Source organism: Balaenoptera acutorostrata, chromosome 3 (genome assembly GCF_949987535.1).
Source record: "Balaenoptera acutorostrata chromosome 3, mBalAcu1.1, whole genome shotgun sequence".
Classification (NCBI taxonomy): Eukaryota; Metazoa; Chordata; class Mammalia; order Artiodactyla; family Balaenopteridae; genus Balaenoptera; species Balaenoptera acutorostrata.
In genome coordinates this window covers 124,888,085-124,906,877 of record NC_080066.1, presented here as the reverse complement: position 1 = coordinate 124,906,877, position 18,793 = coordinate 124,888,085, and positions in this window count along the sequence as shown.

Below are 18,793 nucleotides of genomic sequence, written 5' to 3'. Positions count from 1 at the left end.
TTGATGTATTAGTAAACATGAAATCATCACCACAATCAAGATAATGAAGATATCCATCACGTCCAAAAGTTTTGTTATGCCCCTTTTTATTTCCTCTATTCATCCCGCCACTTTTCACCTCTATGTCCACCCCCCTCAAACTCCCCACGCCAGTCCTCAGTTAACCATAGTTCTACTTTATGTCATTATAGATTAGTTTGCATTTCCAAGAATGTTACACAAGTGGAATCATTAGTATACTATCTTTATTTGGGGGATGGGGGTGTGTCTGGCTCTTATTACTCAGCTTGACTATTTTGAAATTGATTCATATTGCTACATGTACCAAAGTTTTTATAGCTCTTTATGTCTAGGTAGTATTTCATCTTAAGTATAAAGTGCATTTTGTTTATCGATTCACCAATTGAAAAAAATTTATGTTGTTTCTAATTCTGAACTATTACAAATAAATTCTTGGTGAAATTTTGCATAGCAATCTTTGTATGGACACATTCTTTTATTTCTCTTGAGTAAACACCTAGTAATATAATGCCACAGTCATGTGGTAATCATAGGTTTATCTTTTATGACACTCCAAACTGTTACCTTCTCCCTTATCCCAAAGTGATCATACTATTTTAGGTTTATGAGCATTCTGGTTGCTCAATATGCTCACACACTTGATATTTTGTTGTTGTTGTTAATTAGAATTTAAACCATCTTAATAGGTATTGATGAAATAAAAATTTGTATTCTAAGGCAAATCAAGGAAAATTTAAACATAAAAACTTTTCTCTGCCCTTTGGCCTCCTCTCTCCCCTCTACTGTGCATTGTGTATCTGCATTATGCATTGACCAAACCTCTCTATCAGCAGAAATACCTATTCAACCATAAAGAGCAACATTCTCCCACATCGACAAGGTTACTCCTTAGGAGATAATCTTCTTGCTTAATCTTGTAAGGGGCCACGATGACCCATGACCTACTACTCACTTTGTATGTGTAGTCCTGGATTGTGTAAACTGTCAATAATACCTCATTTAATGTATAGCCCTCTCTCTCAAAACTTTATATAACTGTGCTTTAGGCTCTAACGAGCAGAACAGTTCTCAGAAATTTCTGAGAGGCTGTTCCTGGGTTATAATCCTCAATTTAGTTCAAATAAAATTTTCCACTTCTTTATTTGAACAACTGACTAAATTTTTTCATTGACAGTATAAAATGGAACCTCATTGTACTATAACTGACATTTGCTAATGACTGATTTTGAAATATTCCTGTGCTCATCTGCCATCTGTATATCTTCTTTGGTAAAGTATCTGACTAAACCTTCCACTCATTCAAAAAATTAAGTTTTTTATTTTCTTACAGTTGAATTCTGAGAAGTCTTCATATATTCTGAATATATGTATTTTATCAGATTTATTACTTGCAAATATTCTCTCCCATTCTGTAGTTTGCTTTTCATTTTCTCAACAGTATCTTTGAGGAGCAAAAGTTCTTAATATTTATGAAGAACAATTTATTCATTTTCACTTTTAGTGATTATGGGTTTTGTGTCATATGAAAGAATTTTTTTTCCTAACAAAAAGCCACAAAAATTCCCATTATGTTTTCTTCTAGAAGTTTTATAGTCATGGGTTGTGCCCTATTTGTTGAAAAGACTATTCTTTGTCCACTGAAGAGTATTTGTACTTTTGACAAATATAAACTGACCACATATGTATGGATCAGTTGTGAACTTTATATTCTGAATTATGGGGGGCTAGTTTTGAACTCTATATTGATTTAGTTTTCTATCTTTATGCCAGTACCACATGCTAATGATTACAGTAAATTTATATTGTTATAACACACATCTTCCAACTTTGCTATTTTATGAAAGCTGTTTTGGTTTCTGTATTAGTCAGGGTTCTTCAGAGAAACAGAATGAACAGGATGTGTGTGTGTGTGTGTGTGTGTGTGTGTATATATATATATATATATACATACATATATACATACATACATACATACATACATACATACTGACAAGTCCCAATATCTACATGTTGAATCAGCAAGCCGGAGACTCCAAGGCTGGCAGGCTTGATATCCAGAAAGAATCAATGTTTCAGTCTGAGTCTTAAGGTAGGAACAAAAGTAATGTCCTAGTTCTAAGGTAGTCAGGAAGAATTGTCTCTTACCTGGAGGAAGGTCAGTCATTTTGTTCTGTTCAGGTCTTCAACTGATTGGATGAGGCCTACCCATATTAGGGAGAGTAACTTGTTACGTCCAGTCTAACAGTTTAAATTTCAGTCTCGTTCAAAACACCTTCACAGAAACACCCTGAATAATATTTGACAAAATTGCTAGCACCCTGTGGTCTATTCAAAGTGACACATAAACTTAACCATGACAGTTACTCTAGGTCTTTCGCATTTCAATATGCATTTCAGTTGATTGATTTCTACGAAAACACTGCTGGAATTTTGATTGGGATTGTGTTGACTCTACAGATCAGTTTAGGAAGAATTGAAATAATAAATATATTTGGGTTTCTTGATCCCTAAACATTGTATATCTCACTATTTATTTGGGTTTCCTATAATGTATTTAAGCAATGTTTGTAGTTTTCAGCGAATAGTCCTCAGAAATTTTTGCCTGAAATGTCTCTAACTAGTTTGTATTTTTGGTGCTATAAGTGGCATCACTCATTCCTGATATTTTAAATTTATGTCTTCTCTCTCTTTTTTTCACATAAGTCTGGACAAAAGTTAACTGTTTTTATTAATTTTTTGAAAGAAATAACTTTAGTTTTCATTGAGTTTTTTTGTTGTTTTCTGTATCATTGATTTCTACTCTGATCTTTTTTATTTCCTTTTATTTGCTTACTTTATGGTTCATCTACTCTATTTCTCTAGTTTCTCATGGTAATATCTATACACATTGATTTGAAGCCTTTATTTCATTCTAATTTAGTTTACTGCTATAAATTCCCCTTTAAGTTTAGCTGCATCCAACAAATTAAGTGTGCTGTGTTCTCATTTTCACAAATTTCAAAATGTTTTTAAATTCTCTTTTGATTTCTCCTTGACCTATATATTATTTAGAGGTATGCTATTTAATTTCCAAATATTTGGAGATTTTCCAGATATCTTTCAATTATTAATTTTTAATTTATTTCCTTCATGGTCACAGAACTTACTTGGTAGACTTAAATCCTTTTGAATTTATTGAGCTTTGTTTTATGGCAAAGAAAATAGTGAATGTTCTTGATAAATGTTCTATGTGAACTGGAGAAGAATGTGTATTTTGCTATTATTGGATGAAGTGTTCTATAAATGTCAATTTGATTAACTTGTTTAATAGTGTTGTTCAATGTTTTCAATCCTTACTGGTTTATCTATTTGTTCTCTCTATTCTTGAGAGAGGGATTTTGAAATATGCAAGTACTATTATGGATTTGTCTTTCTCCTTTTAATTTTATCAGTTTGTGCTTAAGTATTTTGAACCTTTGTTATTAGGTGCAGAAACATCTAGGATTGTGGGGGGGTTGTTTGTTTGTTGATGAATTGATCCTCTTGTCGTTATTCTCTTTATACTTTGCTCTGAAATCTATGTTGATACTAGTAGAACCACCACTATCTTTTTTGAAAGATGGTATATTTTTCCATTATTTTACTTCCACTTTTTCTAGTTGTATATTTAATGTGATTTTCTTGCAGGCAGCATGTAGTTGGGCTTCACTTTTTATTTTATACATTATAATAAATTCTGTCTCTTAACCTGAGTATTTAGCTCATTTACTTTATTTCGATTATTGATATTGCTGGGTTTAAATCTATCATTTTGCTGTTTGTTTTCTGTGTGTACCATCTGTTCTCGCTCCATTTTTCCTCTTTTTCTACCTTATTTTAAACAAATTTAGTACTCTTTTACAATCTCATTTTATCTCCTTTGTTGACTTGTTAGTTTTGTTCTTTTATGGTTGTTTTAGGATTTATATATATCTTTAAATTAGCACATTTTACCTTTAAGTGATATTATACTCCCTTATGAGGTCCCTTAAGAACCTCATAACTGCATACTTCCATTTCTTTCTTCCAAGGCTTGCTGATATTTTTGTTGAAAAAAGTAAAAAAAAAAAAAAGAAGCCCCTGCTATCCAGAACCTAGTCTAATGCTCATAGCTAAGCCTTGATGTTATTACAAAATGATTTAATGCTTACAGTTTAGTCATTTTGTTTTACTATTGAACATAACAATGTGACAGAATATCTGTATCAGATGAGATTACTCTGAGATAATGATATAAGGAGACAAAAACAATGTCACTAGAAAATTCACAAAATACTAAATGTCCCTCATTCAAAGTGTCTTTACCAATTACAGTTTTATCCTCATTTTGGTCTGCCTTCTTATAGAAAAAATTTATGGAAATGCCCAATCATGCAGTTGTCCCACTTTCTGACAGCACCCAATCTAGAATGAGCCCCTGCTTCTTTAGTACCTTCCCCAAATTTCCCAACCAAAGCCTAAACACTATAATAGGATTTTCCTAACAACCTCTTACTAATGCACTCTACAGTTCTCAATGCTATGTGTTCTACCCCATTGCAATAAGTAATAAACTCAGTAATAAATACAGTAATAAACTGTATTTTACTGCAGGTGCTTTCCTGGTGGTCGTTAGTTAAAGGCCATTGACATTTTCATATATTTTCTTCTATATATGTTATAAAACAAGATTTCATGTAAAGACGTGGAATAAATAAAAACAATGCTCAAATGCTCACTTATGAATGAAAAAAAGTCTAATCATTTGGACCACCATTTTGATATTATCTTGTAAAACTGAGAAGGTAAACAATTTATGACCTATAATCTTTGATATATATTCAATAGACTTATGCACCAGGCAACATCTCCAATACGCCCAAGCAATTCTGTTTATAATAGGAAAAAACTGGAAACAATTTGTTTCCATCAATAGGGAAATGGATAAATAAATTACAACATGTTCATATAGTGAACATTAATGAAATATAGTTGCATGTATCAAAATGGATACAGTTCCTACTCAGTCAGAGAAGAAAATAATCAATATGATAATGCTAAATATAAAGAGCAACCCATACAAAACTAAACAGTATGTGGTTGGGCATGTGTAGATTTGCACAAAAACTATAACCACAAAATTATAAACACAACATTCTGGTGATTAGTTTCCTCTGGGTGAGAAGAGAGAGAGTTGGAATCAGTGATTTGTATACACAGGATTCAAAAATATACTTATTTTGCCATTTCCTGATACCTAACTTGGATTGTGGATTAATGGGTTCTTACTATATCTTTATTATGCATGAATTGTGTGTGTATGATTATTTGTCATAGTAAAAGGAAAGATATCCACTTGTATATATTAATAAAAATTATCCAAATTTAAATTAAGATAAAAAAATGACTATGTAATCTTTAAAGACTATACTAGAGCATTTTCTAACAAGGCTGCCTGAGTGAGTGAGGCTGCCTCACTCTTTGGAGGAATGTAACTTTGAACAATAGCTTGGGGCTTGTACAGTTTATAATTGTATACAACTAATAAAGCATGATTTTTTTGTCCAATGAAAGACAGTAGCCCTTCAAAAGTTTATCAAAAAATCAGTTGTTTGTAACTTATTGATCTCTCTACCTTTTTGCTTTTCTTCACTGACTGTATAAAATGTCAGTTCTCAAATCCTTTTTGAACTAGCCTTGCATCCTGCTGGTTCCCTCATTAAGTAAATGATATTTTGATATATAAATTTTATTTGTTTGAGCATTATGTTTTTAACATTTTGAGAATTATAACTGACTCTTATGGAAGTCCCACTGAGATGTTACACTCACTGGATTAGGAAACAACTCACGGATCAAGGAAATTACAAGTGCAACTTTGAAACCTCTGACCTTACTAATCAGTAAGTTCTTGCTGAGTTGTGGCAGAATGGCCTTATTTTCAGAGCTCCCATATGTTAATATCTAATGACCTAATGTGTCTTTATCTTCCAGAAGTTAGAAAATAAAAAAAAAACCTATAAGTAATGACTGACAGTTGATTAAAAGATGGTCAATTCCTCATTAATCTATTATCTTTCAAATAGGAGTTTGAAATATTTAGTCTGACTTGGTCTTGGAGTTCATGGTGGCATTTTCTTTTCCTCTAGAGTCAGAGCCTTGTATATCTGGCTCTGCTTGGACACCTATCTTTTTAGTTTTGCAACTGGCATACTGTCTGGGATGCCACTGCTTCAATGTGAAAATCTGTGAAATCTTCAAATGGTGAAATAAAATAATGAACTTTCAGATGTCTGTTAGTGTTTCTTTTGTTTAAGGAATTTCATGGCTTGGGTGAGGCGGGTGGAGGGTTGTTAGAATCACAAAGTAAGTGGGAAGGAAAGTAGTGGCCCACAGGAGCCTGTAGGTCTTATAATTGAAGAAAGAGTAAAGTATACATATACTTTTATCAGAGTAAGAAATTACCATTTCTTAAAGATTTGCCTATTGGAAATTTTTTTTTGGATTTTCTGTGGGCTTTTTTTTGGTCCACTTAACCCTACAGGAATTGTTTTTATGTCTTTTTGTGCCTATGTTTTATTTCATCTATGAAAAAAGTTGTAAAAGGGAAGTTGCAAAGCTCTTTGTGATCTTAGGCATTTTATCTATAAAAGAAAAGAGCCTTTATTTCTTATTGTGTTAATATTATATTAACATGAGATCTTTTCCTAAGATATAACACATTAAATTATAAAGTTTCTTAACATTAAAGAAGTTCCTATTCTGATTGGCTAATAAAGAATAAATGAATCTGATAGAAATGCTCATGAGATTCAATTTGGATGTACAAAAAGAAGAAAGAAGCTAAACTTCTAATACTTTAAATATAGTAGACTTTTCAGAAGAATGCCTTCTTACTGAAGCTGCTAGAACAAAAACTAATTTTGAAAATTTTGTATAGAATATAATAAAAGTGTATATCTAAAATTTTTAAGGATTTGGTTTGTTTTTCCCTGGAAAGCTAGTTAATAAAAAAGTCCTTGAACTTTCCACATCAGCAAGATTGCAGGATAGGAACTCTCAGTCCTCAGCTGCCCACAGGAATCACAATTTAACAATAGAGAAGCCGAGTGGAGATTCTCCTGTTGGCTTTGAACATGTAAGATGACATGTTGTATGAGAGCCTTGTGGCTAAGACCTGAGGGCAGTTTCCATGGACTAAGAGTGACCCCTAGTATCAGCCAGAAAGAGAATGGAACCTTAGTCCTACAGTCACAAGGAACTTATGCTAACAGCTGGCATGGATTTTGAAAAAGCCCCAACTTCAGTTAAGATTAAAGTGCTGTCTGGATTTCAGCCTGGTGAGACTGAGCACAGAACTCAATTAAGCCATGCCAAAGCTCCTGAGTCATGAAAACTGAGATAATAAATTAGTGTTAATTTAAGCTGGAAAGATGGTAGTGATTCCTTATGCAGCAATAGAAAACTAATATAGTATCAATGCTATATCTTTTCTCACTTTAAGACATGTAAACGGGCATGTGTGATTGGAGGGGAACATATACCCTTCTCCCTATTTTCTGTATGTCCATAAGAAAAATCATTGTTTCAGTTCCAATTAAAATTAATATAGATAATCAAGACTCTAATAGAACCAATGATATTAAAGGAATGCAAATGTGCATTGAAGATAGTGTATGTGTGTGTTTTAATCAGGATTGTCATTTCTGATTATTAAAAAAAAAGAGAGAGAAACAAAGACACTATTTTCTTAAAGTAAAAATGTGTGGTTGTACCAGCAGGTGAAAGAAGATATTAAAACATCAATTTGCAGGAATATAGAAAGTGGTAGAAGGTTTAAGGGAAAGTGAACTTGATATCTTTTGATTTAAATACCTGCAAGTAATGAGTCTGAAAAGAAACAATGAAATGTGCAAAAATTTTGACAAAGTTAACTCTGTTTGGATTGGATTATTTAAAGAAAATCAAATCTTATGAGCTCTTTACTGCCATTTTTTATATTCCTCAAGACTAGAATTTTGTTTTCTTTTTGTTCAAGTGACAAATTGGTTTGGAATTATGCAGTTTGCTCTTAAGGAAAGGTAATGTAGTCTGCCCAGCCATGAAAACTTTCTTGCCATACTAGAATAACTTTATGTGCTTTTGTGCTGAATTTGTCTTGCCTGTAATTATTTTAAAAATGACAAACAAATGACAGAATTTCTTCACTCCTTAAACAGTTTTAAAAATCCTTATAATTGTATTACTTCTTCTATATTTTAAAAGAAGCTGTTATCATTCGGAGTAATAGGTTGCCTGATCTGACAGAATGAGAATTAATTATGTAGGACTGAGTAAATGAATGAGAAAAATATGTTTATTTTTTATTATTATGTATTATGGTTAGAGTTTTGAACATTTTCTTATCCGACAGTCTTATAAAGAAGACTCTTCTCTTTCTTCTTGATCTATACTTAACTCTCATTTTAGTAGACTAGGGTTTTGCAAACCATAACAAAACATTTAAAAAATTGTATCTTGTTCTTGACAAACCCTTAGGATTGAGAAAGAAATACTTTTAACTAATCTCTACTTTGAATGGCTACATAGTTATTTACATATGTTCAATAAGAAACTGTCCTCCTTTGTACTAGGATATAATTAGACATACTGATTGTACAAACAAGGCCATTCCTAGAGTTTCATACTTGAGAATAGATTTCATTTATTATGGAGTGACAAGCCTGCCATTAAAGTTTGCACTTCATATGTGAAAGCAATGCATATACAAAACCCTTCTAGGAAACTGGTCTGTTACCTATTCTTTGACTTGCCGGGTCTTTGCTGGTAGTTTAGGAAAGTTAGTAGATTTGAGGGGTGGGACTTCAAGGTAAAAGGAATGCACCCAAATTTATAGGTATGAATGAATTTCTTGGTTTTCCTGTATATACTTAACAGTGTCAGCAAAAATGTGTTTGCCCCTGCTGAGAGTGATTTGGTAGCTGGTACTTCAGATAAGGAGTAACTGTTTAATTCAAAGAAATAGCCTGAAGATACTTAATAGTTCAATGCTTAACAGGACTGAAAGGTAAATTTGCACACCTATCAATTCTTTTGCAAAGAACTATGTCAGAAGATTTTGCCATAGCTGCAAAATAGTTCTACTCTGTGAGCCATTAAGGTAATGTGGAATGAAACAGTGGAAAATGCATTACAGGAAAATTGAAATCTTTAGTAGTATCTACCATCTCTTAAGTGCCTTCTTTATGCTCGGCTCAGTGCTAGGCACTTTAGATGTTATGTTATATAATCCTTAACACAATTTTTAAAATAGAATCTCATTCTATGTTTACAAATGTCAAACTGAGATTGGTAACTTTCAATAGCTTACCAGAGATCACACAGCTAATTGAGTTGCAAAGTCATGAATCAAAACCAGGTCTGTGTTGCCAAATCAAGTGTCCTTCCCCCTGAATACTTAGTGTGACTGAGTTCTCCATTTCCAGTGAAAACATTTTAGGCATATGAATGACAAATTAACCATTTCAGTTTCTTTCCCTCCCCTGTGTTGATTTATGTACATTTAAAAAAATGTAGATCTTATGTAGACAGGTAGACCTTAAAGTGGAAGTAGACACCAAAATTAAAGAATAAACATGTTCTCTTCTGGAACTGCAGTCCAGTGAAAATTTGAGGAATCTGTAGATTGCTTTGCATAGTATGGGCATTTTAATAATATTAATTCTTCTAATCCATAAGGACAGAATATCTTTCAATTTATTTGTGTCTTCCAGTTTTCAATATACAGGTTTTTCACTGCCTTAAATTTATTTCTAGGTATTTTATTCTTTGTAATGCAATTATAAATAGGATTATTTTCTTAATTCTCTTTCTGATAGTTTGTTATTAGTGTATAGAAATGCAACAGATTTTTCTGTATTTATTTTGTATCCTGCAACTTTATTGAATTTATTAGCTCTAACAGTTTTTGATGGAGTGTTTAGTTTTCTCTATATAATATCATGCCATCTGAAAATAGTGACAGTTTTACTTCTTCCTTTCCAATCTGGATGTCTTTTATTTATTTTTCTTATCTAATTGGCCTGGATAGGACTCCTAATACTATGTTGAATAGAAGTAGCAAGAGTAAATATCCTTTACTTTTTTCTATCTTAAAGGAAAAGCCTTCAGCTTTTCACCATCTAGTATGATGTTAGCTGTGGGCTTGTTATATATGGCCAACCACAAGCATCTTATATCAAACGTCTTTTCTGACCACAATGGTATGAAACTAGAAATTAATTATACAACAAAAACTGGAAAATTCACAAATATGTGGAGATTAAACAACATGCTACTGACAATAAATGGGTCAAAGAAGAAAACAAAAGATAAATAAAAAATGAAGAGATAAACAAAAATGGAAATATAACATACCAAAATTTATGGAAACAGCTTTAAGAGGAAAATTCATAGCAATATATGCCTTTCTCAAGAAACAAGAAAAGTTTCAAATAAACAACCTAACTTTATACCTCAACGAACTAGAAAAAGAAGAACAAAGCCCACAGTTAGTAGAAGAAAGGAAATAAAGATTAGAGCGTAAATAAATGGAGACTAAAAAGACTAAAGAAAAGACCAATGAAACTAAGAGCTTGTTCTTTGAAAAGATAAAGTTGATAAACCATTAGTCAGACTGTCAAGAAAAAAAGAGATTGCCCAAATAAATAAAATTAGAAATGAAGGAGGAGAGGTTACAACTGATATCATAGAAATACAAACAACTATAAGAGAATTCAATGAAGAGTTATAAGCCAACAAACTGGACAACCTAGAACAAAGTGAATAAATTCCTAGAAACATACAACCTATCAAGAATTAATCATGATGATATAGAAAATCTGAACAGACACATTACTTGTAAAGACATTGAATCAGTAGTCAAAAACCTCTCACAAAGTAAAGTCCAGGACCAGATGACTTCACTGGAGAATGCTACCCAATATTTTAAGAAAAATTAATACCCATCTTTCTCAAGCTCTTCCAAAAGATCAAGGAGGATGGAACACTTGTATCATTTTATAAGGCCAGCATTACCCCAATACCAAAACCAGACAAGGATGGCACAAGAAAAGATAATTACAGGCCAATATCCTTGATGAACATAGATGTAAAAATCTTCAACAAACTATTAGCAAACTGAATTCAACAATGCATTGAAAGTGATCATACACATGATCAAGTGGGATTTATTCCTTGGATCCAAGGATGGTTCAACATCCACAAAACAGTCAATGTGATACACTACATTAATAAAAAGAAGGATAAGTCATGTGATCATCTCAATAGATGCAGAAAAAGCATTTGATAAATCTACAGTACACTGAACTTCATTAAGCACTTTATTTCAGCTGTTTCAACATTTTTAAAATTATCACTTTTGAGTGTGTTTACGTGGGTTATTAGTATGATGAGATTATGATATTCACCTCAGATAGTGTCTTTATGGTTTCGTTTTGGTCTTATTTTCTTTTTGCATATTGCCTCACTAACATGTCTAGGGGCATTATAATATTTTATAAGAAGCTAATATTTTACAGTGGCACTGTAAAGATAAATCAATTTCCATTCTCTTTAAAATAAAGTCAGATCTGTTATCTTTCTCATCCCCCTCCTCACTACTTTTAGGTCACCATCCTGACTTTTTCTTTTTCTGAAATCCCCACCACTGATGGTTTCTTTTTGCTATAAGCCTTGCAAATGCTGATACTCCTATCTTTTTTACTTAACTTTTTTTCAAGTCTCAGCATATTAGGTATGTGTTCTTACACTGTAACTCACACAGCACAGGCTTTCCCTTGCTTATAATTATTATTACACTTTCTGTTTTTGCTCTTTTTATTATTTGTATTTTTTATTAGACTAGAGCTTGGTGAGAGCAACACCTATGTCTACCTCAGGCCCATTCAGCAGGATTTTGCAGTTCATATACTGAACAAAGTTGCCCATCCAAGGGTGCATGTTTTGTTAGGGTCTATGTTCCACTCTTTACTAAGCCATTTGCTCTTTCTGTCAGTTTCCCACCAGATGTGGTACAGTTTTGCAGTTGATTATCAGGTTCTTTTTAAAATTCTACCAGAGGTCTTGTATGTACTAATGGGCCCCTGGGCTAGCTGTTCATAATTGTATCCCTAGGATCGATTCAGTGCCTCGCAAAGATAAGTATTTTAAAAATGTTTAATTAGTTGAATGGCTTAATTATTGTTAGCTCCTGATAAATGGTGTTTCTTCCATTCAGTAACAGTGCTTTAGTTTTATGTCATCTTAGGAAGTAATTGATGTAGCTATTAGAACAACGAATTTGGAGCTCCTGAGTTTATTATTCCAGTTTCACAATTTACCAACTGTGTGACCTTGGGAAAGTTACTTAACCTCTCTGATTTTTAGTTCCCTCATCTGCTAAGTGAGAATATTAATAGTAGTTACTCCATAGAACTACCATGAAATTAAATGAATGAAAATATATAAAGAGTTTGAGACGGTGCTTGACACATAAAAATGCTATTTAAGTTCTTGTTACTATCTTTACTGTCAGAAACAACCCTGTAAAATTCATTGTTTGATTACTTTAAAAGTATTTATTACATCTTTCATTAGATTACTCAGATTTCTTAAAAGTGAAATTTCCTTCTGGTTTCTGTTGTAGGAATAGTGTTGATTCTGCTGAGAAATGGGTTATTTAAAATTGATCATGTTCCCATGTTTGTATTACTGCTCGAGTATTCAAAGCTGAATGTGCAGTCCACTTGCAGCAAATTAATAAGATTTTACAACATGTAATGCATATACTAATTTACATAGGTCTTGCTTATATATTACCTTTAGATTGTATTTCTATTATCTCAAGTTGATTTAGGAAATTAATGTTTTATATCAAATAATCACTTGGCAAAACATGAGAAAAGACAGTGAACCTAATTTTCTATGTAATTTTCATTGTCTCTTAATTGTCCAGTATAGTTTTCACTTCTATCCAGCTAATAAAACCTGTCAAATGGGAAAATATGAGGATATTTTGCATAATATGCTTTCTGCATGTAAAATAGTTTTATTTGTATTATGTATTCTTAGAGGACACATTATCAAATGGTAAATCAGAATATAGTTATTGTAATTAGATTTACGTGCTGCCCTAAAGTGTTTACTGCTATATTATGTCTTTATAATACACATATAAGGAACCATATATTTTGTGGAAGATGACTTCTATAGACATTACTAAACTGAAGTGGCTATATTAAGGAAATTAAAAATCTCCCAAGAAAGGAAAATACAAAGCAAACAGACAAACAAACAAAATCCCCTGGTTATTTTAAAATCAGAGTGAAAACTTTAATATTTGATTCACAACTGCTCTAATATCAGAGGCATTAACAGCCCCTGGAGATATTGTTTAAATTGTCATTATGTGAAGACTGGAATAATTGATATTTTCTGGTTGTTAAAGTTAAACAATTGCATGTACTTCTTTAAACAATTTCTAATTGGCAATGATTTAAAAATATGTTGACAGTGTTCTGATATAATCACAATATGGGAAACATATGGGGTGCTTATACATTCTGAATTAAAAATCCCATTTTACTTTAATTGGGATAGAAAATTGAGCTTCTAAGACATGTATTATTCTGATTTTTTTCTGTGCTGTAATATGACTCCAAAGTTAGCTTTCAGTAATTTTTCCTCTCTTTACACAATCTTCTTAAGGTCAAAAACTTGTTGTACCATCATATTTTAAAATGACTTCTAGAGAAATACTATAGTAAATTGATATTAACAGTTTAAAGTAAATTTACCCAAGAGATCTTAGTATCCTTCCAGAGTAGGTGTCTTAGCAAGTGAGGGTTATGAACTTTATTCTCTTTTCCATTCTCTTATCAAAAATTCTCACACAGGGCTTCCCTGGTGGCGCAGTGGTTGAGAATCTGCCTGCCAATGCAGGGGACATGGGTTCGAGCCCTGGTCTGGGAAGATCCCACATGCCACGGAGCAACTGGGCCCGTGAGCCACAACTGCTGAGCCTGCGCGTCTGGAGCCTGTGCCCCGCAACAAAAGAGGCTGCGATAGTGAGAGGCCCGCGCACCACGATGAAGAGTGGCCCCCACTTGCCGCAACTAGAGAAAGCCCTCACATGAAAAGAAAACCCAACACAGCCAAAAATAAATAAATAAATAAATAAAGTAGCTATTAAAACAAACAAACAAACAAACCAAAAAACCCCTCAGGTTCTTCCCATCTTATAAAAAAGAAAAAAAAAAAATTCTCACACAAATACCCATAGGCAATAGTAAAAATAACACCTTTAATGGCCTAGGTAATTAGAACTCAAGAAAACTGCCTGAGAGAAACAGCCTTGTGAATCTTTCTTTTTTTTTTTTTTCTTAACAAACCTTTTAAGAAAAAAGTAAGTAAAGTCCCTGCAATTATTGTATATATAGTCTCCTTGGTGCTGTGCCTTCCTGTATCCTTAGGAGACATATTTAACCAAAAGGTAAAAGACCAAAGAAGGAAAATTTGTGCTGCCAACCCCATTCGGCAAAATAAACTGTGGGATTGGAGAGCAGGAGGTCCCTTTTCTAATTTAACTTTGATTGATTGATTACATGGTCCTGTTACCAAAGGTTACAAAACTTGCTCAATGTCATAAAGTTAGTTATCAGCACAGACTGACTATAAGAATGCAGTTCTATCAAGTCAGTCTGTATTTGGTTACTTTCCTCTTACATGGTTAATGACATTTGTTTTGCAAGGAATGGACACAAGTATTCCAATGTTAATGAAGTTCCTCAAAGCTTGGATTTTGTATCTTTTGACATGAGGTATTAGTGACAGACTTTAAGCAACCAAATGACAAGAAACAAGTCCAAATTCTAAAATAGTCACAGTGATAAGAAAGTAGATAGAGAAAAAAGGATCAGTAAGAGGCTATTATTATGGTCCTGGCCAGAGCATGAGAGAGCACTTGACCAATGATAGAGAATCTGGGGATAATTTGAAAGGGAAAGACCATGTAAACATTTGGGAGATAAAAACCAAAGGCTTTGGGATTGAACCTGAGTGAGAGGAAGACCTTGAGAATGATACCCATAGCCTCTATCAGGTATGAAAAGAACTAACCATAAGGAGTGACTCTAAGGGAGCAGAACTTGCCACCTCAAAATGTCTTTGGCATGTGGATTTTCTTAAGCTGAAAACAATCAAGGCCCAGAGAGACTCAGGAAGAATCTTTGACCTTCCCCCTAACTGCCTGAAGAATGTAGAAGGCCTGTTCCAGGAAGGGAGATTTCACCATAGATAACTATAGTATGAACTAGGCATGTAGACAGGGAGGAACCTAGCAAAGTCAGTTAAATTCCTCTCTGTGTCCCACTGTCTCTGTATGGCCCAGCAAACATTTGTTTATCAAACATTTGCTTTTCTATCTCTATCTCAATTGCCTTCCCCACTCTGAAGTCCCAAACCACTACCCCCAACATTCTCTTTTGTCTTTAGCTGAAGATGATATTTAAGGTAAGGGTTTCAGCCATGTTGACAGGTTACTCAATTTTCCTGAATCTCTCCCAGGTATACATGGTATTCAACTTTTATATGATTTCCTCCTGTTAATCTGTATCACATTAATTTAATTCATAAACCAGCCAGAAGAACCTAGGAAGATAGAGGACAATTTCTTCCTCTCTGACATGAAAAGAAGGCCTTCACATTTCCCTCAGCCGAACTAGACTTGGCAAAGGCTTCTTTGTGCCTCTAGGCCCCTGATTTCCTTCTCACCCAGGCCTAACCACAGAGGTCTTCCTTTTTCTTAGAGCATTTATTTAGAAAACATGTACTTGAAATTGTTCGCGATTCTTTTTCTGCTCCCTTGAGATATGAATCATTTTAAAAGCCTCTTCCCAATTTACAGAAACAAGACTATCTTTCTCGCAGACCTGAGAACTTTCTCTTAGAAATGTACTCATTAGGGAAGATAGCCTTCCTATCTCTCAGTCTTTGTGGGAGGGTAAGAGTCTAACTTCTATTTGTAAAACTCCCTCTTGGACTAAAGATATGAGAAGTTTTTCTTTTGGATAAAGCAAATTAGTCACCTCAGTTGTTTTGTTTTTTTGTTTTTTGTTCACTCTCAGTTCTACCTTGACATTCACTTCTCTGAAACTGTATTGATTTTTATCCCTTGATAACAATGCATGAACTAAAAATTCAGTAAAGATGATTCTTGTTTGAGGAACTCAGTTAAGACTAAGCATTTCTATAAATCTTTGCCTTCTCAGCATCAGTTTCTAACTAGTTATCTAGCACAAATATTTTAAATTTGAAAGGGAAATTGCATTAGTTTTCTGAGGTTGCTATAACAAGGTACCACAAACTAGGTGGCTTAAAATAACAGAAATTTGCAGTCTCACAGATCTGGAGGTTAGAAGTCCAAAATCACAATGTCATTAGGGTTCTCTGAAACCAGCAATCCTTGCTATTCCATGGTTTGAAGGTGTATCCATCTAATCCAAATTCCCCTCTTCTTGTAAGGACGCCAGTCATACTGGATTAGGGGATCTCTCTATTCCAATATGACCTCATTTTAACTAATTTGATCTGCAATGACTCTATTTCCAAATAAGGTCATATTCTGAGGTACTGGGGGGGGTTAAGTCTTCACCATACCTTTTGGAAGGACAGTATTAAATCCTTAACAGAGATTAAAGGATGATACCATGCCTTCAAAGTCCTTAATGAAGCTCTTAGAGTACTTCTATCTAATCACCTTCTGTTTATCTTGGGTACTTTAAAACTTGATGGAATTTGAATCAATACAACAAACTGGGAAGAACAAATATCAAGTCCTTTTATTATAAACACCTTAAATATGAATATTTTTGGAAAAGCGTATATCATTAGCTACTGCTAATTTCACCTTCACAATGGGTTTGATGATTTCTTAGCAAATATTAAAGATGATATAAAAGACATATTTGTGAAATTACAACAAACTCTGACAATGCAATTCAGAAACTACCACTTGGTGGCAAGATAATGCTGCTGTTCATGTGCTTAGCAATGACCTAAATACTTGCTCTTTTGAATTACAAATCCTTGATAAATTTAAAATAGGTTTGTAAAGGGAGTCAGGCTAAATCATTGATACTTTTTTTAAAAGAAAATAATTTGCATAATAAAAGTGATTCTGGTAAAATACATATGTAAAATCCAATTCAAACAATGAGTTAATTTTATTCACTATCATTAAAAAGATATCTAAAATGAAAATTAATGAGAAAATAATTATTCCATAGATATATTTTATGTCTGTATGAATCTTTAAAAATCCTAGCCTAAGGTGTGGTGTCAAATATTTTTTTCAGTTCTAACCCATTTGGTTGAGCATAACGATGCAATCCAGTATTTATATTTATCTCCTGGTAGAACTTTAGAATGCCTCCCTGTATTATTGAACTTCTGCCACTTTTTACAAGAATTAATGAAGCTTCTGGCAGAGCAAATGGATTCCTTACTTACCTCATCAACGGCATGGTGTCAAGTGTTATACTTAGAAAATGTACAAGATTTGCTTAATGAACCTAGTCTTTCTAAAATATAGGAGCATAACTATCTTCAAGGATTCTCTGTTTGAGGAGAAATACAGTAATAATAAGAAAAGCCTCTTCATATTGGTGAAGGACAATGAAAAGAGATAGTTAGAAAGATGTTTGTGGGAAAGAAATTACATGGTTATAGAGAGTACCAAAGATTAAATGATATTCTTGAGCAAAGGGGATTTCACATAATTAGTCGCTTGTTTTGTTGTCAAATGATTGACCCTTTTCAACTCTTAGTTTTTTCATAGTCATTTTGGGGTATATTTATAGGAAAGGAGTAGCCTCTCTTTGGCACAGGAGAGATAAGCATTTGAATTTTTATATTTTGATGTTATTTTGAGGCAATGTATTATAGTATTTAGGTAAACAAGATTTGGCATTAGACTACTTGGTTTGAGCCTCACTTCTTTCATCTACTAGTGATGTAGTCTTGAGCAAGTTACTTAATTTCATTTCACCTCAGTTTCATCACTTGTAAAATGGGGGAAATAATAGTATCTACCTCATAGTGTTGTTTTAAGAACTAAATAGAATTATCCATTTAAGGTGCTCAGCATAGTACCTCTTACATTGCAAACATACAGTATTCTGTTTCTTATCATTTTCCCTAAGCATCCATGGGTACACGATTCTCTAAGATATTTGAGAATAGTGAGTATCTTGGAAGGATCTCAGGAAAGATGTTTCTACCAAATTTCCTTCTCCCAAGTCTTTTCACAGCTTACTAACAGTTTTCAAGTAGGGAAAGATTATGGGGTCATTTAGGTTGCTGACAGAAGATCAATTTTTCTTACTCTTTCTGGCCTTTGGTGCTCTGCTTTGGCTGGCAATCAGAATTCAAAGAATGCCTAGAGGTGTCGCATTTTCTGGTAAAGTGCTGAAGCCCTGTTGTGTTAATGCTGACTGTAGTTCCAAGATGAGCTTTTCAACTTCTGTGCCGTGCTCTTTAATGAATATTGCCAGGGGCTGCCAACTTAAACTTTTTCTTTTTTCTCAGAATTTTTAATCTCTTAACACATTGCCAAAGCAGATAGAGGAGGAGATATCACAATGTCACTCAAGGTGCTGAAATATTCTACTCCATGGTTATTGCCACTGGCAAAGGGGTAACTCTATATCTAAGCAAAGGATTCTAAATGCACTTGCTG